Raw genomic sequence first — 20,405 nt, 5'->3', positions numbered from 1 at the left:
TACACCCAGAGGCATAAAGCCTCTCGGCTACACATAGCTATAACACTACACAGTGAAAAGAGTTCTCAGGATCAGGAAACATGGACTATTTGACCTTCACTTTTCTTTTACTTACCAAATTAGTGTAGTTGTAAGCTTTTTAGTAGGGCAGTTATGCCTTTACTATTTATAGCTGTGTAATCTAGGATTTCCTCTTCTTTTAGCCTCAGCACCACTGTCTGTAAAATGGGGATAAGAATAGTACTAACATAATAAGAGCATTGTGAGGATTAAAGAAAAGAATTCACATAAAATGCTTAGCATAGTACCTGTTACATAGGAAGCTCTCAAAATTGCTATTACTATGACTTATCTTCGTTTTGCATGTGTCATAAATCTGAATTTGTGGAACCTAGTTTATTTTAATTTTTGTGTTCTGGTTATAAAATTAATATGTATAATTGTAGAAATTTTAATAACTATAGCATAATATAATTGGGAAAATAAATCTTATACATAATTCTACCATCCACAGATTAAAAAATTAGTTTCACAGTAAATTTCCAATTTCTAAGGGTGGGGGTCATCTTGTTTTATTTGTGCAAAGCACCTGTCACATATAGTAGCTGTCCAGTGCATGAATGTTGGAAGATCTCTTAGGGAAAAGTATATGACAGTATCACTGTATTTATATATAAGTAAAAGAAAACATTCCTAAAGGATGATCTCTGGGTGCCTTTCAAAGTAAAAAATCTACCCAGAATCAATGGAAGAACAAAATAAAAACAGATTCCCTAGGTTATGTGTAGGACTCCCACTAAGCCATCCTACCTGAATGTTCTTAAGTATGAACATTATACTTGTTCTGTATAAACTGTAAGAATTTGCTCTCCTCTGTGTGATGATTCTTATATGTCCCTATTGTTTTCCTTTTACTCTTAAATTCTTTTACACAAATGGATTAAAAACTACATAAGCAGACATTTGTATCTTCTCTTTCTTCTGGATTCTCTATTATCTCCTAGTCCTAGACTTGGTACTCCATGGTCACACCCTAAATTTTATGGACTGATAAACTGAGTCAACACCCATTCCAGATCCCTGACTTATCCCAGTCACGTAGGGACAATTTATGGAAAGCAAAATTTTTTTGGTTTTGGTCCAACTTCACTTCCATTTAATTTCACCTTAAAAATTGTAGGAGACAACCCAGTTGACCATTAGTTGTTTCTACATTGTCTCTCGCATCATATTGAAAGCATCTGTTGAGAAACTAAACTGCCGAGCGAGTACCTTAGGTAGGGTCTACAAAACCCCACTTCTCTGACCCTCTTTCATGATTAAGGTAGCGTTAGGAAAGAATGTGGACTTTGGAGCCCCATTAGTGGGCTCAAATCCAGGGCACACCGCCTATTCCCCAGTGTACAAATTACTGAACCCCTCCAAGTCTATTTCCTCATATGCCTGGCACATGGCAAGCATTAAATAAATGTAAATTACCATTATCATCAAATCAACTCTAGTGATTAGTGGCCTAGCAATGTCCCCAGCCAAATATCAGTACATGTAATCAGAGGTTACATGGGTATAATCTGAACCTCTACACGTTACAGTCATTCATTCATTTGGTCATTAAAAACTTTTTTAAATACTGATGATATTCAGATCACTAAGTTAAGAACTGCAGGAAGCTGAGAGATGAATAAAACATACATCTTGCCTTAATAGTTTCATAAGGCAGTAATAGAACGCTCAAAGACTCAGAACCCCAGATTCCATTAGGAGATGTTTTTTTGAAATGGATAGTGCTATTAGTTCCACATGACAAGATATATAAAACACAATCTAAGACTAAAGTAATCAAGGAAGTGGGCTCCCTTCCACCCCTGCAGATAGTGGTCAATTTCCAACTTATTAGTGCCATAAAGTTGTTCTCAAAAAAACTGAATGCCCAAAGTGTTAAAAGCATACATGTGCTATTAAAAAAGGACATAATCAACATTGTTATTAAGTGTGTTAAGAACAGACAGACTCAGCACTGCCACATCAAAAGGGTTTTTACATTTGTTTTTCCTCAGTGGAAGGAGAAGAGAAACTAGGAACATATAGCCATGCTGTATATATATTTAGATATGAAATGCAGAAACAGAGAGTCAAAGACACACAAACACACACTGAGGGTCTCATAAAATCATTAGGCTCTGATCTCTCCTTGGGCTTCCAAATCAGATTGACATGGTTTCAGATTCTAACCTTATCATTCGCAAGCTTCTTGAACGAGTGTAAATTCCTGAAGTTCTCTGAGCTTTTCTTCATTTGTACAACAGAAGAGATGTGAAGATTGCGCAAGACCCAGTGTATGTAAATTGCCTGAAGTAATACATAGTACATCGTTAGTGTTCAATAAAAAGGAGCTATAATAACACATATATATGGAACCTAAAAAAAAAAAGTTCTGAAGAACCTAGGGGCAGGACAGGAATAAAGACGCAGAGGTAGAGAATGGACTTGAGGACACGGGGAGGGGGAATGGTAAGCTGGGACGAAGTGAGAAAGTGGCATGGACATATATACACTACCAAATATAAAATAGCTAGCTAGTGGGAAGCAGCCACATAACACAGGGAGATCAGCTCGGTGCTTTGTGACCACCTAGAGGGGTGAGATAGAGAGGGTGGGAGGGAGACGCAAGAGGGAGGGGATATGGGGATATATGTGTACATATAGCTGATTCACTTTGTTATAAAGCAGAAACTAACACACCACTGTAAAGCAATTATAGTACAGTAAAGATGTTAAAGAAAAAAAGAGCTATGATATTGATGATTTTATCATTAATGGTCTTTTTGAAGCATTGACTCCTGAATGACTGGCCACTCTATTTATGGCATCTTAGGTTAGAGCAGACATGCTTGAGGGCTTCATCTTAGACAAGGGCAGCAATGTTGCCAAGGTGCCCTGTGCTTTAGTCCCCACTGCTGCCTTGATGGATGCCTGGGCTCCGCGGGGTGTGATCTGATTTCACTCCTGACTTCAAGGGTCTTTTTCTCCCTTGTGTGAACACACCTTTTCTACCTGCTTGCAAATCAACTTCTAGATTCCTAGCTTACCCTGAGGTCTGAACTTTTATCCCTGGTAATAACCCCGTTCCGACCTCTCTCTGTTCCACCCTCTCTGCTCCATGTCCCAGGAGAAATGGCTGTGGGAAGTGATGATGGGATCCATGTTTATGCCAGGGTGTAAAGCCCTACGGCCTGGCAACCTGGCTTCCCACGTCGCTGAATAAATCTTGACTTCAGGTTTGAATCTGAATCTAGACCCCCTAAAGCAATCGTATGCCCATTTCTAACCTCTTACTTCGTCTCTCTGCACTTCCAGCCCCACAATACAAAGTGGAAGGAAGTGGTGGAGGGAGGAACAAAGCATAACTGGCAATTCCTGCTTAGACCAATAGACTCACACAGCTTGCTTTGGAAGGGAAATGACTTGAATGCTTTCCCCACCGTTTGCACGAACCTACAAAGCATCTGATCCATCCAATTTCATCCCATAGTGAAGGCTAATGGATATTAAAATTACGTGGGTCAGGGCTCAAATACAAGTGCAGTTCTCTCAGCTTGACTTAAATCATGTATTTACTTTGAGACCAAAAGTACAAATTGTGGCCTGTTGAATCAGCTGGAGTTCTTAAAATAGAATTTGACCTGAGTGGAGATAATTCCATGAAAACACTACTGGAAACCAAAACGCTTATCTAATCTGTAAGTCTGGCAACATGTACAGCATTACTGATTGCTGGTACTGGTGAAAGAGTCTTAATTTTTATGTCTAGAGGAAATTAAGCCAAGAAAAAGAGGACCATTTAGTTCAGAGGAAAGATGTTCATACATTTTATATTTTAAATGATTCCATTTGAGCACTTGGAAAATTAAAGGGCCGTTAGCCAAAAACAGCTCTATGTCACTCAACTATGTGGAGCTTAACTAAAGCTTGGCCTTATCTAACTTCTCAGAAATACACTAACCAGAGGCTCTGTATAAGTGTTCCAGATCTAGCATATGCCTACAAGGGATTATAGAGAAACCAAAGTGAAGAAAAGCAATTTACTCATAATGGAGAATATAATGGTTATGGGTACCAAGTATGAGAAGGGCCATTCCACGTAGTCAGAAAGAGCTTCAGAGGCTTCCCTGGTGGCGCAGTGGTTGAGAATCTGCCTGCCAATGCAGGGGACACGGGTTTGAGCCCTGGTCTGGGAAGATCTCACATGCCGCGGAGCAACTGGGCCCGTGCGCCACAGCTGCTCAGCCTGCGCGTCTGCAACCTGTGCTCCGCAACGAGAGGCCGCGACAGTGACAGGCCCGCGCACCGCGATGAAGAGTGGCCCCCACTCGCCGTAACTGGAGAGGGCCCTCGCACAGAAACGAAGACCCAACACAGCCATAAATAAATAAATAAAGAAATAAAGACCTCACCTCAATCATCACCTCCTCTAGGAAGCCTCCCCCAATTCTAAAAAAAAAAAGACCTTCAGGCTTACAGTCACTGAAAGACCATTCCCAGTATGGGCAGGAAAGCGCTCTGGTAATTCCTAATAATAGTGAGGAATGGGATTCCTCCTGGGACCTTTAAAAGCCCACCTTCCTAGCAGTGAAAGTCACACGGTTCCAGTGAAGGGGAGAACAGCTATTACTTTGCAGAAAACTTGCCTTATTAACAGAGTCCCCAGATTTAATATTATTAGAGTGGGTTTTTCAAACAGGCAACTAACTGGGAAGTATGACTTCAAGAATACCTAGAATGCTTTCCCGTGATCTCCATCTTACCTATGTATTCTTACATTGGGTGAGGAATGTTTGTGTGTGCAGATTCTCCATCCAGGGGCTCAATGCCTAAATTATATTCTACTTGAACTTGGTTTCTCTTGTCTAAGTGAAAAGGGAAATTGGTCCCTAAAAAGGGGCCCTCACTGACCTTTATCAGTCATTTATACCTCAATGGGAAGGGCATCATTAGCTGTTTTTGAAAGAGCTAGTGTGAGTCATGGAAGGGGAAGCTGGAGTTTAGGGCCATTGGTCACCTAAGTTCAGATGTTTAACTATTAGTTGGGGAAAGAAAGGGAAATTTAAAAAGGAGAGGCTGATAGATGGAAAGTCAACACAGCCTTCTAAATAATTCTGACAGAGGCCAGTGTAGATATAGCAGTTAATGTGAGACCAAAAAAATCCTAGAATTTAGAAAAGCTGCAAGTCTCTAAACTACAAAGAAAATATGATCATATGTGTATACATATATATACCTATATATGTATGTGTGTATATGTATGTATGTGTTTATGTATCTATATATGTATGTATGTACCTATATGTGTATGTGTGTGCATATACAAATATAGACATATACAATCAATCCTTATTCTCAGAATTCATATTTGCTGATTCACCTGCTCACTAAAATTTATTTGTAATCTCAAAATCAACACTCATGGCTCTTTTGTAGTCATTTGTGGACATGGACAGAGTAGCAAAAATTTGAGTGGCTCTACACACACTTTCCCAATTGAGATCAGACAAGGCAATGCACTGCTTTCTTGCTTCAGTTCTCATATTGTCATACTGTAAACAAGTGTCCTTTTTGCTATCTCTATAATGATGGTTTTTCAAGCTTCTGCACTTTTTTTGTGATTTCACTGTTTAAAATGGCCTCAGGCATAATGCTGGAGTCCTGTCTTATGTTCCTAAATGCAAGAAGGCTGTGATGTGCCTTAGGGAGAAAATATGTTTGTTAGATAAGCTTTGTTCAGGAATGAGTTATAGTCTTGGTGGCTGGGAATTCAACGTCAATGAATCAACAACAGATATTAAATCTGTTTAATATCTGGTAAACATCTTTAAACAGAAACACACGTAAAACAAGCTTACGTATTGATCAATTGTTGAAATGTTATGACCAGAGGCTTGCAGGTACCTAACCTTGTATTTTCCCCTAGGAGCAATGAATGGGTCAGTACTCATTAATTCAGTGTTCACAGAAAATTTGAAGAACATAGCGACTGCAAATGATGAGAATTGACTGTATATACATTTTTATTTGGAAATAGTTTTTTTTTTTGTTTTTTTTTTTTTGCGTTATGTGGGCCTCTCACTGTTGTGGCCTGTCCCATTGCGGAGCACAGGCTCCGGACGCGCAGGCTCAGTGGCCATGGCTCACGGGCCCAGCCGCTCCGTGGCATGTGGGATCTTCCCGGACCGGGGCACAAACCCGTGTCCCCTGCATCAGCAGGCGGACTCTCAACCACTGTGCCATCAGGGAAGCCCCTGGAAATAGTTTAAGACTCACAAGAAGTTGTAAAAATAGGTGAGTTTCTACGTATGCTTCATTCGGCTGTCTCAAATGAAATATCTTATTTTCAAAACCAGGAAATTAGTGTGTCTATAATACTGTTAACCAAGTATAGATCTCATTCAGATATCACCAGTTTTTATATGTATTATATATATATATAGTTCTATTAAATTTTATGACATGTAGCTTCATGTAACCATCACCACAGTCAGCATGCAGAACTGTTGCATCACCACAAGGAAACTCCCTCACATTACCACTTAAATGTCATACCCCTCTTGCCCTAGCCCCTAACCCCTGGCATCCACTGATCTGTTCTCCATCCCCAGAATTTTATTACTTTGAAAGTTTATATAAATGAAATTATACAGTATGTAACCCTCTGAGATTAGCTTTTTCACTTAGCCTAATGTCCTTGATGTCCATCCAAGTTGTTGAATCTATCAATGGTTCATTTCTTTTTATTGCTGAGTAGTATTCCATTGTATGTGTGTACTTCAGTCTGGTTACCCATTCATCCACTGATGAATCCCTTTAAGCTGTTTCCAGCTTGGGGTTATTACATATCAAACTACTCACTGAGTCTTTTAAGGTTTAGTTAAAATTGTCTCAAACACCATACCCAGTATAGTGGGGAAAACCTATATTTCTCCCCAGGGATAGTTGAGGTATGAGGTGTGACTGAGCACTTAAATTTCTCCTAATTGCCTTTATCTCCAAGATTCTACTTAATTGTTGTATTCTTAAACTCCATTCTGCTTTTCATATTTCTTGTGTATTAGTTTTCTTCATTTCACGTTGCCTTACTCAGCACTGCAATGCCTTTTTACTCTCCAGAGTACTACCAATATGTGTGAGGGGACTTGGCTGAAGGTTTCAGGCAATGGAAGGGGATTATATGACTATGAACGATAGCAACAAGGTACACATCCCTAGCCTTAAACGTCCTTGGATCATTCCTGCGTGGAAGATGTTGAGTGGTCAAGGCTTTATCTTCTTGTCTGTCTCCAGGCATGTCTCTTTCCCCCTCTCTGAAGTGAACAATGTCTTTGGACATACAGGTGGGCACAGGGAGTGGGTGATGTCCAGAAAGCAGTCAAATCTGATGGACACAGGTGCTCAATAACTGTTAGCTGAATAAAGTACTGTTTGGAACTCATAAGAGGACTGGTGATGTAACAGGAATTTGGGGTTGCAAATATGATCAGCTGTCATCCAAGAACCTTTTTGTCCCAAAATTACATTGCAATCCTTCCCTTCTTTCCACAGCCCTCTACAAAATCCCTCTTTCCTTTGTCCTACTAGGAGAATACTTGATAATCATACTTGAAATACTTAGAAGTCACTCAAGCACCTGTAATTTAATTACTTGTATTATTTTTATGTAACTGTACATCTCTATACCATTGCATTTTAAAAAATATTATATTGAGGAAAACGGTTCTTGAACTTTCATTCCAGTCTTATCTCCTCTTAATGAAGTTGTTTCTATCTATTAGAATCCTTTAATACAAAAGAGCAGGATTTTCTCCAGCTATGTGTCCTGTCTGGATACCTAGTCACTTGACAGCTTTATTTTGATAAGTGCTGATATTAGCTATTTATAATTCTTCTTTTCCTCACTCTTTCTCAGATAGATCAGCTAGAACTAAATAGGGATATGAAATAAAGTTTACATTTCGAAAGAAAACAAAACAAAAAACAACACCAAAAAGAAAAAAAAAAACTTTTACCTGCTTTCTTACTCAACAGCTAGAGTCAACAGGAAAAGGGGTTTTAGATGAAGTTATGTATTAACTAAAAGTTTCCACTTTCTTCAAAATCATACCTTAAAGGCTTTGCCTATTGTTTAACTAAACTCTCTACCATTGATATTGTTACATTTCCTATGCACATCTAGAATGGCTTCTGTGTTAGGGAATAGCTATTGTGCACCTGTTAATCCTTTCACAGGTGTTTACCTGAATGAAGTTTGTTTTCATGGCATCTCAGGGAGCTGTAAGAGAAATCCCTTTGAGCAAGCTGAAGTTCCTTCCCTCGTGTGTCTCTCAGCCTCTTCTGTGGAAGTGCTTGGGAGCCTCCATCATCCCAGCTGAAGAGAGCAGACAGCTCGTGGCAGAAGAGAAGAAAGGGACAGGTCTCTGCTCCAGAAGGGCTGAGGCAACTCTGCCTCCTGGTGTCCCCAGCAGGAGAGAATGTACTGCCTGCTGGCCCAGGGCCTCTTTGACCATCTCGCTAACTCTCAGAGGTTGGAAAACAACAGTAACTTGGATCCTTGGGGGCTACTTGGCCTGATCATAGAGAGAAAAGAACAGCGGTTGATTCCTCCCTTCTTTGGGGGAGAGACAAGCCAGGAACCACAAATTTTTCTTTCTCCTCCCACTCTCAAGCCCATGGCTTACCCAGATTCACTCTAGAAATGCTTGTTTGTTCTAGAAAAGGAGCTTCTTATATAATGTTCACTTACTTCTTATGAAGTTTATTGTGAATTTTATTTGATGGCAACTTGAATTTTTATTTACTTTTGCTCAGTCTCTACTGTTTACTGTGGATACGTATCTATTTAGAACTTAAAAAAATAGAAACATTGAGACATTAAAAAGTAACCCAAAAGGTTTACTTAAAGTACACATAAAATAAGAACATTTTTCTTTTACAACTTAAGTTAAAAAGTTTTGAAAATCGCATATACAATATTAGTTAATTTGTTAATTTTAAAACAAAGCAAAGTGCACGAATAAAAAGAAGTTAATAAAACCTATGAAGCTCTTTGGTAATTGTCTTTGGGGAGGGGCGTGTGGACTTTGGGTCAGTTTTTTTCTTTTCTTGCTCTGTTTCTCCATTTTTCATTTTTTCTTTAATGATCATGTGTTTCCGAAGTTTCTGCCTCCCATTTGCTCAGTAAGTAATGACATTCATGTGCCCTTTTGACTCTCTTGCAATGTTTTGGAATCGCCCCAGGTTACTCCAAAGCGTGGTTTCTCACTGTTGCTGGGATAATGTGGGAAGGCTGTGATTCAGATGAAGATTCAACCTTACGCTTCTGTAGTTAAGAATGAGGGTGAGTGAGGGCATGAGTAACAAAGTCACTGAAAAAGGAGAAAAGGGATTCAGAAAATGTACCTAGATAGGTTCTCTTGCTCACATCTCTAAATTCCCCTCCACATTTTAGCTTCAATTAACATCATTGTGTTTTCCCCCGAGGGGCCAGCACTGCTGAAGTCAGCCCCGTGCTTTCCAAGTCTTTGAAACAAGCCGCATCACATCCTTAAGTCCGAAAGTATATACTGTTCTTTAACAGAATCCAGAGGCCTTTGGGGTCCAAATACATTTGCTTTATTGCTCATTTTCTGCCAGTCCTGTTGCCTTCTGCCTCCTCTTACTAAAGAAAATATTTCATCTATGTATTTCTAAGAAAAGAATTTTTAAATATATAGACAAAAGCTCTAAGGTCAGCATCAATGATTCACTACTGCATTCACTGTGTTACATCTCTGAACTGGGTGTAAATACAAAAGATGGCTCATGCCTTCAATAAGATCAAGGTCTACAAGGCAGATTGATAGGAAGAGCAATTATCCTCTAGAAAGTGGCATGTGGATAAACACAGGGGTTTTAAGAATAGATGGGAAGCCTAATTTGGCTGAAGGGAGGGCAAGGTCAGAGAAGACTTCCCAGAAGATGCAGAGACCTAAAGGAAAACTAAGAGTTCACGGGTGGGGAGGGGAGAGAGTAGGCATTCTAAGGAGACGGACTGGCATGTTCAGAGACCAGAATCAAGAGAGAGAGTGACTGTGATTACTTCAGGATGGCGTGGATATTGAAAATAAAGAAAGGAGAGGGAAAAGACACAGCTGGAGAGGCCGATGGGGATCTACCATGCTATGCTAAGTGAGGGCAGTGGGCAAAGCACTGTAGAATTTTTAATCAGATAAATGATTGGGTCAGGGCTTCCCTGGTAGCGCAGTGGTTGAGAGTCCGCCTGCCGATGCAGGGGACACGGGTTCGTGCCCCGGTCCGGGAAGATCCCACATGCCGCGGAGCGGCTGGGCCCAAGACCCATGGCTGCTGGGCCTGCACGTCCAGAGCCTGTGCTCCACAACGGGAGAGGCCACAACAGTGAGAGGCCCGCGTACGGCAAAAAAAAAAAAAAAAAAAAAAAAAAAAAAGATTGGGTCAGATTTTGTGCAGTTTTAAAGCTAGAAAAAAAAAGACTTAGAATTCGATGCGCCATCTTGCAGTTCAAGACAATGAGCTCCAGAGAGGTTAAGTGACTTGCACAATGTCACACAGCTTGTTAAGGGGAGAGCTGAGTCTAGAACACTCCTCTCTCTTTCCACTCCGTCTCGTGGTCTCTCCCAAAAGGGAGATGACTGATCCAAGTCCTATGAGTCAAGCTCCTTCCTCCAGAGTTTTACACAAGACTCTACATTCAAGAATAAAGGTTAGCTGCTCATGTAACAGTTGCAAGTTTGCACTTCCAAAACCAGCGCAGTGTTTGAGATAGAAAGAAATAGGATTTGAGAAAAGAATGAAAAGTGGGTTCGGCAGGACAGGGCTTCTACCCTTACAGTATCTTCTGCTCCCCTGTTTTCTGTCCAAATGACCTCAACCCTTGCCTTCCCCCTCACCTTTCTACCTGCCTTTGCTCTCGTCTCGTCTCCCTTGTCACCCTTTCCTTCCCATTGCTCAGTCTCTTTTGCTATGCCCGAAATCATGGACAGACATGCTAAGAATTAAGTACTGAAGAAGTGGTTAGAATCAAGAGGAAACTCAAAATATCATGTCCCCTTTTTTCCCCTCAATTGGGACCCTTAACTCAAAAGTAACCTTCTTCTGACCAATCTGTCATCGTGCATTGGGACCCCAGCAATGCTGGGTAAAGCCCATGATCAATTCTGCTGAATCCCCAAGGCTGAGCGTTTGATTGTCATTTCCCCTGATCCTCCCACCAGAGATGAAAGGCCATCCAAACACTAAGCAGACCGGAATTCCAGCTTCTTCTGAGCAATCTAGGTGGGGTGAGTGGAGAGAAATAAGGCACTTGGAAGTCAGCCACTCCCAGCCCACCGGGCTCTGGCTGCCGGGTCTTGGCGGGCAATGCCAGAGACAGGCTGAAGCCGTTGCCCCCCAAGCTCCAGACTGGGCTTCCACACCAAGCCCAGGCTGGACCGGTTGGGGAAGAGAGGCAGCGTCTGCCTTATCCCTCTGCCCTTTTGAACTTGTTTGGCCGCCAGCAGAAAGGCCGCCAGTGGACCAGGGCACTGAGAGAAGGGAGAAGATGATGCTCCTTAGGAGGGAGTTGCTCTGTCTTTGCATATGATGTATCGGCCTGTGGAAGCCAATCTCACTTACAGATAAAGGGCATTTGTTTTGTCCAGCTTGGAGCTGACAAGAGGAGGTTTGCTGGCGGGATGGTTTCCGGCCTATTCATACTTCTTCTGGTAAAACCACCTCTTAGGGGAAGGCGTCTAGGTTGTTTCCTTTCCTCTGGGGCTGCTGGGCACCTGCTGGATGTGGGGCCTTCTGTTTATTCCAAACGGCCTCGGGTCCTCTGGGGCTTCTCCCCTCAGCCACCTGAGCCACACGGGGCTCCTAGCAGCAGGCTGTTGACAGGGAGCAGATGACTGATGAGACGAGAGGATCTCATCCCCGTCCAGGAAGAAGATGAAAGCAGTGTGGGGCTCAAATCCAGCAGTGGCGACGTCTGCTCAAGCTGGCAGCACGGGTGGGCCCTGGAAGAGGGTGGGGAAGGAATGCGCCAGGGAAGGTGACTGGAGGAGGGGCGCTCCCGGCGTGCGAGGGGCGCCACTCTGGGCCTTGCCATCAGTCCAGCAACTTTCGCAGTCTCCAAATCTACGGGGAAATTGTGTAGCCTTTTAATTTTCTGATTTAACACTTAAAGCATTAACTAATAGGCGCTTACTGCATTTGCAGAGCCTGCTGTCTGCAGGCTCTGGGGACACAAAGATGAGGGAGCCCAGGTCCTGTCCTTGAAGAGTTCACAGTCCAGAAGGAAAAAAGAACATGTAAGTGAACACACTGAACTACAGAGAGATAAAGACCTTAAGCAGGTGTTGAATCAAATTCTTTGGAGCTCAGGGTAAATCGAGACTGTTCAGAAAAGTTAATGTTGGACATGGGATGGACAGGATGAGTAGGCAGAGAGAACAGAGTCAAGGCAGATGGGCTTGAATGGTGAGGTGCGTTCAAGTCCATTTGGACCGAAGCAAAGATTTCTCCTGGAGCCCAATTTTTTTCTTTCATTTCCCATATTAGTATTTTATTTCCTGATATAAGACTGTTAAAAGACAGTTAATAGAACTCAAAAAACTAATTACAATATTACATCAAACAAGGGTTTAAATTAAAACTAATTTTTTTACAACTACACTAATTTTACCACTTTCTGTTTGGAAATGTGGGATGAGCTACAAATCAGCAAGCAAAGGGGAGGAAATAATACCAGAGATTTTATAATAATCAAAATCCATGTTACTGAAAATACACACTAAGCAGGAAAGAATATACTTCATAAGTAGACCATATGAGAGAGGAAAATTAGGACACCCTCCCCCCATGAAGGGTGGTATATGCTATGGTACTGGCATTTGTATTTCATCTCATTGACCAGAGCTTCCCACAGTTTATGAATGTGAGGATCCCTTTTTTGAAATCAAAATGTTAGCAGATTGGGAGAAAACTGAGAGGTCTTTTTGTTTAAGTAAAAGAAGGCTGACCGACTTATGAACTGGGATCCTTAGAGTTGTTGGTAAATTTAGCTAAGTACCACGATTAATACCAGGAACCCAGTGAGAGATTAATAAATGTTTGACAAAGATGATGAAGGCAGCTTCCTTCCACAAAGCTCCATATCTAAAGGAAAGGGGGATGTATTCATTCCCTGTGGCTGCCATAAGAAATTACTACAAACTGGGTGGTTTAAAACAAAAGAAATGTGTTCTCTCACAGTTTTGAAGGCTGGAAGTCTAAATTGAAGGTGCCGGCACAGGGTTGGCTCCTTCTGAACGTCCTGAGGGAAAAACCCATTCATGCCTCTCTCCTAGGTTCCAGTGGGTGCCAAGCAACCCTTGGCATTCCTTGGCTTGTAGCGACATCACTCCAGTCTCTGCCTGTGTCTTCATGTGGCTTCTTCTTGTTGTCTGTGTCTTTACATCTTCTGTTCCTTAGAATGATGCTTGTCATGGGATTTAGGGCCCAGCCAGATAATCCAGGATAATATTATCTTGAGATCCTTAACTTAATTATATCTCCAAAAATCTTCTTTCCAAATAAGGTCACCTTCACAGGTTCTAGGCGTTTGGATAAGGACATATGTTTTGGGAAACCACCATTCAACCCACCTTGGAGAGGGCGACCCACCTCAACTGGGCAGGGTCCTTGTTTGCCACAACTCTGTCACCTGAGCAACTCAAACAAGTCCCCCAGACTAGGGGAGACATCGAGAACAACCAGCTGAAAAGAACCCTTCCGGAACCGTGCAGTCCATGCCCCTGCCTCCAGGACCAGGTGGCTCAAGTGCAAATGATTCCAACTTTTACCTACATGGCAGAAGCTCCATGAGAAGCTTCTGAGAAGCTTCCATGAGAAGGAATCATGTCTCAGCTTCAGCACTGTGCCCCCAAATCCAAGCCTGATGCATAGTAGGCACTCAATATTTTTAATAAATGAATGCTTCAATATAAAAACAAATCTCACAACTACTCTTGCTCATCCAAGCATTTCAGGTCACTTTTTCATCCACATAAAAGCTAATTTTATCTTTCTAAGGCAACCCTAGAGCCTCTAAGTGAGGTTAACTCTAACTGTAGAGTTAGGATACAATATAGGCAAGCCCTGCGGTTTGTAGTCAGAACATCATACCATTGGGAAATAATAAAGATTTTCAGCACACAGAGTTAGCCTGATGTGCCTATCTCCAGTGCCAGTCTAAAGGACCCTATAAATGATTAACTATCTCCTTGCATCTCTGGGCAGAACAAGAAGTTGACAGGTTTTCTAGAACCTTCTGGAGAGTTTCTAATCTGAAAGACAATAGGGATGGCAGAAGGATTTACTCTTCTTTAGCCTGATAGCTGTTTGTCATACATGGCTATTGAGCACTTGAAATATGACTAGTCTGAACTGATATGTAATGTAAATATAAAATGCACACCTGCTTTTTAAAGCTTATGAAAAGAATGTAAAATATCTCACTAATAAATTTTCATCTTAATTACAGGTTAAAATAATTTTTTAAAGATCTTTTTAAAAAATATTTATTTATTTATTTATTTATTTATTTATTTATTTTGGCTGCACCAGGTCTTAGTTGCGTCATGCGGGATCTTCATTACTTCACGCGTGATCTTTGTTGCGGCATGTGGGTTCATAGTTGTGGCATGCAGGATTCTTAGTTGCAGCACACATGCGGGATCTAGTTCCTGGACCAGGGATCAAACCCAGGCCCCCTGCATTGGGAGCACAGAGTCTTACCCACTGGACTACCAGGGAAGTCCCAAAATAATAATATTTTTGATATATTGAGTTAAATAAAATATATTATTAAAAGTTATGTCACCTACTTCTTTTTACTTTTTTTAATATGGCCATTAGAAAATTTGAAATTACATATGTGGCTTGCATTTGTAGCTTGCATTATATTTCTGCTGTCAAGTTCTGGTCTAGAGCATTGTGAATTCTGAGGCTGGGATGAGGCTCTATGGGAAACTGACAACTCTAATGTAAGCCCAGTTCCTTTCACCTGCTCCAACACTGCCCAAGGTGAGGAACTTGCCTCTTCCATTGCAGTAATCAATGCAGAAACCTCCCAACTACTCTCTTTGCCTTCACTCTCACTTCCAATCCTTGCCCATGGAACTGCTGCAGACATCTTTCTACCCTTTTTTTTTTTTTAAGTATAGTTGATTTACAATGTTGTGCCAATCTCTGCTGTACAGCAAAGTGACTCAGTTATATGCATAGAGACATTCTTTTTTTGTATTCTTTTCCATTATGTTTTATCACAGGGTATTGAATATAGTTCCCTGGTGCTATACATTAGGACCTTCTTGTTTATCCATTATAAATGTAATAGTTTGCATCTACCAACCCCACCACAGACATCTTTCTAAAGCATACCTCTGACCATACTTTAAAAGCTGTGGTGCTGCACATCACCAACAGAAGAAGGTCTTAAATTAGTCTGGTGGATAAGGCCTCTACAATCTGTACTCAGTATTCATTACTAGGCATCCCAATTCAGGTCATGCTGAACTACTCACTTTTCCTGAATGTAATAACGACAGCCAACACATTGAGAGTTTACTGTGTGCTGGTGATTCATTTAATCATCACAAACAACTCTTTAGGATAGATGCTATTATTATCCCCATTTCACTGAAAAAGCAATTGAAGTACTAAGAGAGTAAGTAACAGTCATGGGGATATAACTTGTAAGTGGCAGAACTGGAATTTAAACCAAGCAATCTATCCCAGAGTCTGTGTTTTTAACCACTGCACTATTGCCCTTTGATTTTGACTATCCTGTTCCCTCTTTCTCACCTTTTCAGTCCAGCACACATGTATGCAGGCTTTAATACCCAGATCAACTGTCACATACCCTATGAAACTTCATCACTCCCACAGGAAATTAGATACTTTCTTCTCGCAGCAAACAGGTGTCACATTCCTTTATTATTGCACTCAAGTTGGATTCTACTGCCCTCTTGCCATCTAGATAACATTGGCTCATACCTCCAGTTTTTCAGGCAATGGGAATCCAAAACCTTTCCCCCCATATTTCTGTGCATGAAGACTTTCGTGCGCACAATCAACTCAACCTCTGGCCTCCTGCTACTGTGTGTGTTGTCTTTGTTCCTGACAGCCCCAACCCAAACAGGAACCCAGACTGTGTCTCCAATTTTATAAAAATGTCCCTCCCTTAAAGCATTTGTACTTACAGCAACTTACTGAATCTATTGGCATCCTAGTGAAGAATTCCATTGCACTATTCTGAGAAAGAAATGACAATTTTCTAATATTTATATCTGTTCTTAAAATTCATTTTAGACACCAAAGGGCTACTTATAGTCCCTTTAAGTATCTAAGCTTTTGTTATCTTGTTGGTGTCCTTTTCCTCCCTCTTCTGTGCTTAGCCATCTATTCACTCACCTCAAGCTCCCCAACTCCCACCACATTTTTAAAGGAGGAATTCACATTTTCTCATGCAGAAGAGCTTTTGTTTGTTTGTTTTTCACTTTTAGGATATCTTCTATCTAAAGGAACTTAGTAATTTGTCAAATGCAGTTCACTCTCTGAGAGAAACTTGGGTAACAGCTGTTAAAATAATAAAAATTTCACTGCACTAGAGAATTAGTATTTCCTGATACTTCTGCCTCACATGCCCTGTTTGATTGTATGTCTCCAGAACCAAAGTAGATGTCCAGTAATTATTTGTTGTTGGACTAATGGTTTATTAATTAGAGGTATCCTCCTGGAAAACCAGGTGCCCTCTTAATAAATGCAAACCTAAAGTTTTTTGTGATCACTGGTTCTACAGAGAGCAGAATTCCCACTCTCTAGGGCATCCTTCTTTAAGACTGGGAGAGGTTGAGTCACATGTGGTTCCTGAACACTGTAGGGCTTCTCTTCCCCAGGTGGGGATGAAAACAACCACATTGCTCAGGAAGTAAACTGCTCAAATTGTGATCTTCTTTCCCTCAAACTCAAAGGCTGTAGTTCCTAAGGTCAGCAAATGTTAATGAAAACTAGTTTGTGTGGCCCCATCTTAATAGCTGAAACATTCGCTTCTGTTGAGAATATTTAAGCAGATTTCTTCAAAGATATATTTACTATGAGATGTTTATAAATCGAGAAAATTACAAAGAATGATACATCAAAAACTCATTTAACCACCATCTGGATTTCTTAAATGTTATTATTTTTGCCATGCTTTACCCAGATCTCTTTTTAAAGGAGATAGAGCATTACAGATAGAGCTGAACCTTTATTTAGCTTTACCTAATTATAACCACAATTATAGAAATTATTATAGTCCTTCTTGTCCATGTTTTCTACTTAATGACAGTAATGTTATGTGTGTATTTACATTAGTGGTATAATATTAAATATGTTGTTTTTATTGTAATTTTTCACTCAAGTTTATGCTTTCAAGATGTATGTGTGTTACATATATAGTCTTAGTTCATCCTTTTTAACTGCTGTACAATAAATATTTTGCTATATGAATATAATAAGTTTTATATATCCATTTTCCTAGTGTTTGACATTTAGGTTGTTTACATAATTTTGCTACTACAAACAATGTTTTCTATATTTGTGTATGTCTGTGCACACGTAAAAGTTTTTGTCCAAGTTATGTATACAGTTTCTTTACTATCTGTATATCAGTTTTTTCCTTAAAATGCATTACAAATGTCTTCAAGCTCGTGGCATCTGTTTCAGCTTTGTTTATTGTTTCTTTTGTTTTATAGAATGTTTAATGTATATTTAATGTATGATTTTTAACATTTCAAATATTTTCTTTTATGTTTTGTGCCTGTTGTGTCACATTCACAAAATCTTACCCTACTTCAACATCATAAAGATATTCTCCTACATTTTCATCTGAAAGTTATAAACTTTACTTCTCACGTTTAGTTAATGTAGAATTTATTTCTGTGTAGGCTGTGTGGTTAGGTTGCAATTTTTTCCCATTTAGAGATGAAATTTCCTAGCACCATTTATGACGTAATACTCCCTCGTCCACAATGCTTTTAATGTCATCTCTGTCATATTATCAAGTTCCCAGAATGTGGCTGTTCCCAGTTCCTTAATTTGGTCTATTGGCATGGTGAGTCCACTCACCTTTTTCTTCTTACCGCCATCCCGCAAAAGCTAAGCCCCACTCATCTCCAGTCACATGCAGGTCACATTTACATGCATTTTGAAATAATATGTGTACCTCAGCTTTCTATATGTGTTCTTTGGCAGTGACATAATATTTTTCAAATTTTCTATATCCTTACTAAATTTTTATTTATTATTTTTTAAGAGAAGTATATTAAAATCTCCTTCTATAATTTTGGATTAATTTCTCCTTATAATTATTTTTCTTATTGAGGCTAAATATTTAGATGCATACAGATTCTGAGTTTAATATATTACTAGTAAATTATTCCTTTTATTATTAAATAATAACTTCATCCCTGGTGATATTTTTTTGCCTTAAATTCTATTTAAATATAATATTAATTTAATATAACTTTAAACATCAGTATAATAATCTAATATATAATATAATATAATATTATGTTTTAATATCTATTTTAATATTAATATTGTAATGTCTCTTTCTTTGCTCACTAACTGCCCGCATATTTTTTTTTTATCCTTCTGCTTTCTTATGCTTTGACCCATACTTTCTTTGTACCTTTTTTTATTTCTTTTCTTTTTCCTTCCTTTGCTTTTAAAAATTATTTTTCTTATTTTTCTTTCTAAATTCTTGAGCTGAACATTTTTTCACTCTTCTTTATAGTGGGCATGGTACTTCTGTTGGCCAGGCTGCTCTCTCTTCTTTCAGAAAAAGCATCCACCTTCTTTGTGAGAGCTTCTTATCTTCCCCTACCCCTCTCTAGAAGTGTTCTGAATAGGAGCTAGAATGAACCTACTTCTCTAGTGGTTGAGATTGGCCAAAAGGCAGGAATCTGGCTCAAGCTAGGTCAGAGATCTGTTCAGGATTATTCAAACTGGAGCTGAAAGAAATGTTTAAGGGGAGATTGGGGTAGAATAGGAAGTGACTTGGAGGGAGCCTTTTCCTCTATGACGGGAAAGGTGAAAACTTGATGCAACATCTGCCACTCCATGAAGAAATTCAGTGTGCAGTATGAGAGAATGAAGCTGACACACAGATGGAAACAGAGACAGTACAAGGACAGGGAGAATCCCGGGAAAACTGGCTCCTCCCCAGCAAGGTTCATTCTTCCCATTTGTGGATCAATAAATGTTTCTCATAGTTCCAGCTAGTTCAAGTTGGATTCGCTTTCACCCAAAAGAGTCCTGAATAATATTTATTTGAATGAGGAAAAATATAAGTATGTGACTGGGGGTATGAATACAGCTTTTGCTGAATCCTTTAACTTTTGCTATAAACTGTTCACATTACTGCTAATTTCCAAATTATTTGATCAAGAGTGACTTTTAAGAGAATGGTTTTCCCCCCAAATGTATACAGTTTCCTCTGTTTTTGTTGTTTAAAATTTATGCCATTAGTTTCCAGTTTTGTTACCTTGTAGATAATGAATATAGTCCACACAAGTTTGTTTTGTTTTGTTTTGTTTTGTTTTTGCGGTATGCGGGCCTCTCACTGCTGTCGTGGCCTCTCCCGTTGCGGACCACAGGCTCCGGACGCGCAGGCTCAGCGGCCATGGCTCAGGGGCCCAGCCGCTCTGCGGCATGTGAGATCTTCCCAGACTGGGGCACGAACCCGTGTCCCCTGAATTGGCAGGCGGACTCTTAACCACTGCGCCACCAGGGAAGCCCCACACAAGTTATTTTTATTTAGTATATATTGGGATTTATATTTGGTATATATTGGGATTTTCATTATGGTCTGAAATGAGATCATTTTTTGTAAATGGCCCATAGGTATATTTTTTGATGGCAGGACACAAATTTAAATTGGTAACTTTTAATAATATTAATAATAAGAATATTATTAGTTCATTAATAAGATTGCTTTATTAATTAGATATTTAATAATATTTAAAATTATTCTTATTTTTAGTTTACTTAATCCATCAACTTCTACTAGTGTGTATTAAACTCATTCACTATTATTGTGTTTCTGGTGATTTCTAATAGTATATATATATATAAATTTTTGTATGATTTATTTTTACATGTGTTTCTTGGTTATATTTCAATATTGTTAAGTTCAAAACCTCTTCATGACTGTAATATCTATCTTGTTTATTTACAGATTATCAACAACATAAAATGACTTGTGTTCCATCTGATGTTTTTCAAGTTAATTTTTATTTGTCTAAAATAGATAATGTCAAATCAATTAATTTTCATTT

The sequence above is a fragment of the Lipotes vexillifer genome, unplaced genomic scaffold, assembly GCF_000442215.2.
Source record: "Lipotes vexillifer unplaced genomic scaffold, Lipotes_vexillifer_v1.1 scaffold457, whole genome shotgun sequence".
NCBI lineage: Eukaryota > Metazoa > Chordata > Mammalia > Artiodactyla > Lipotidae > Lipotes > Lipotes vexillifer.
Note: the sequence above shows the minus strand (reverse complement) of the source record.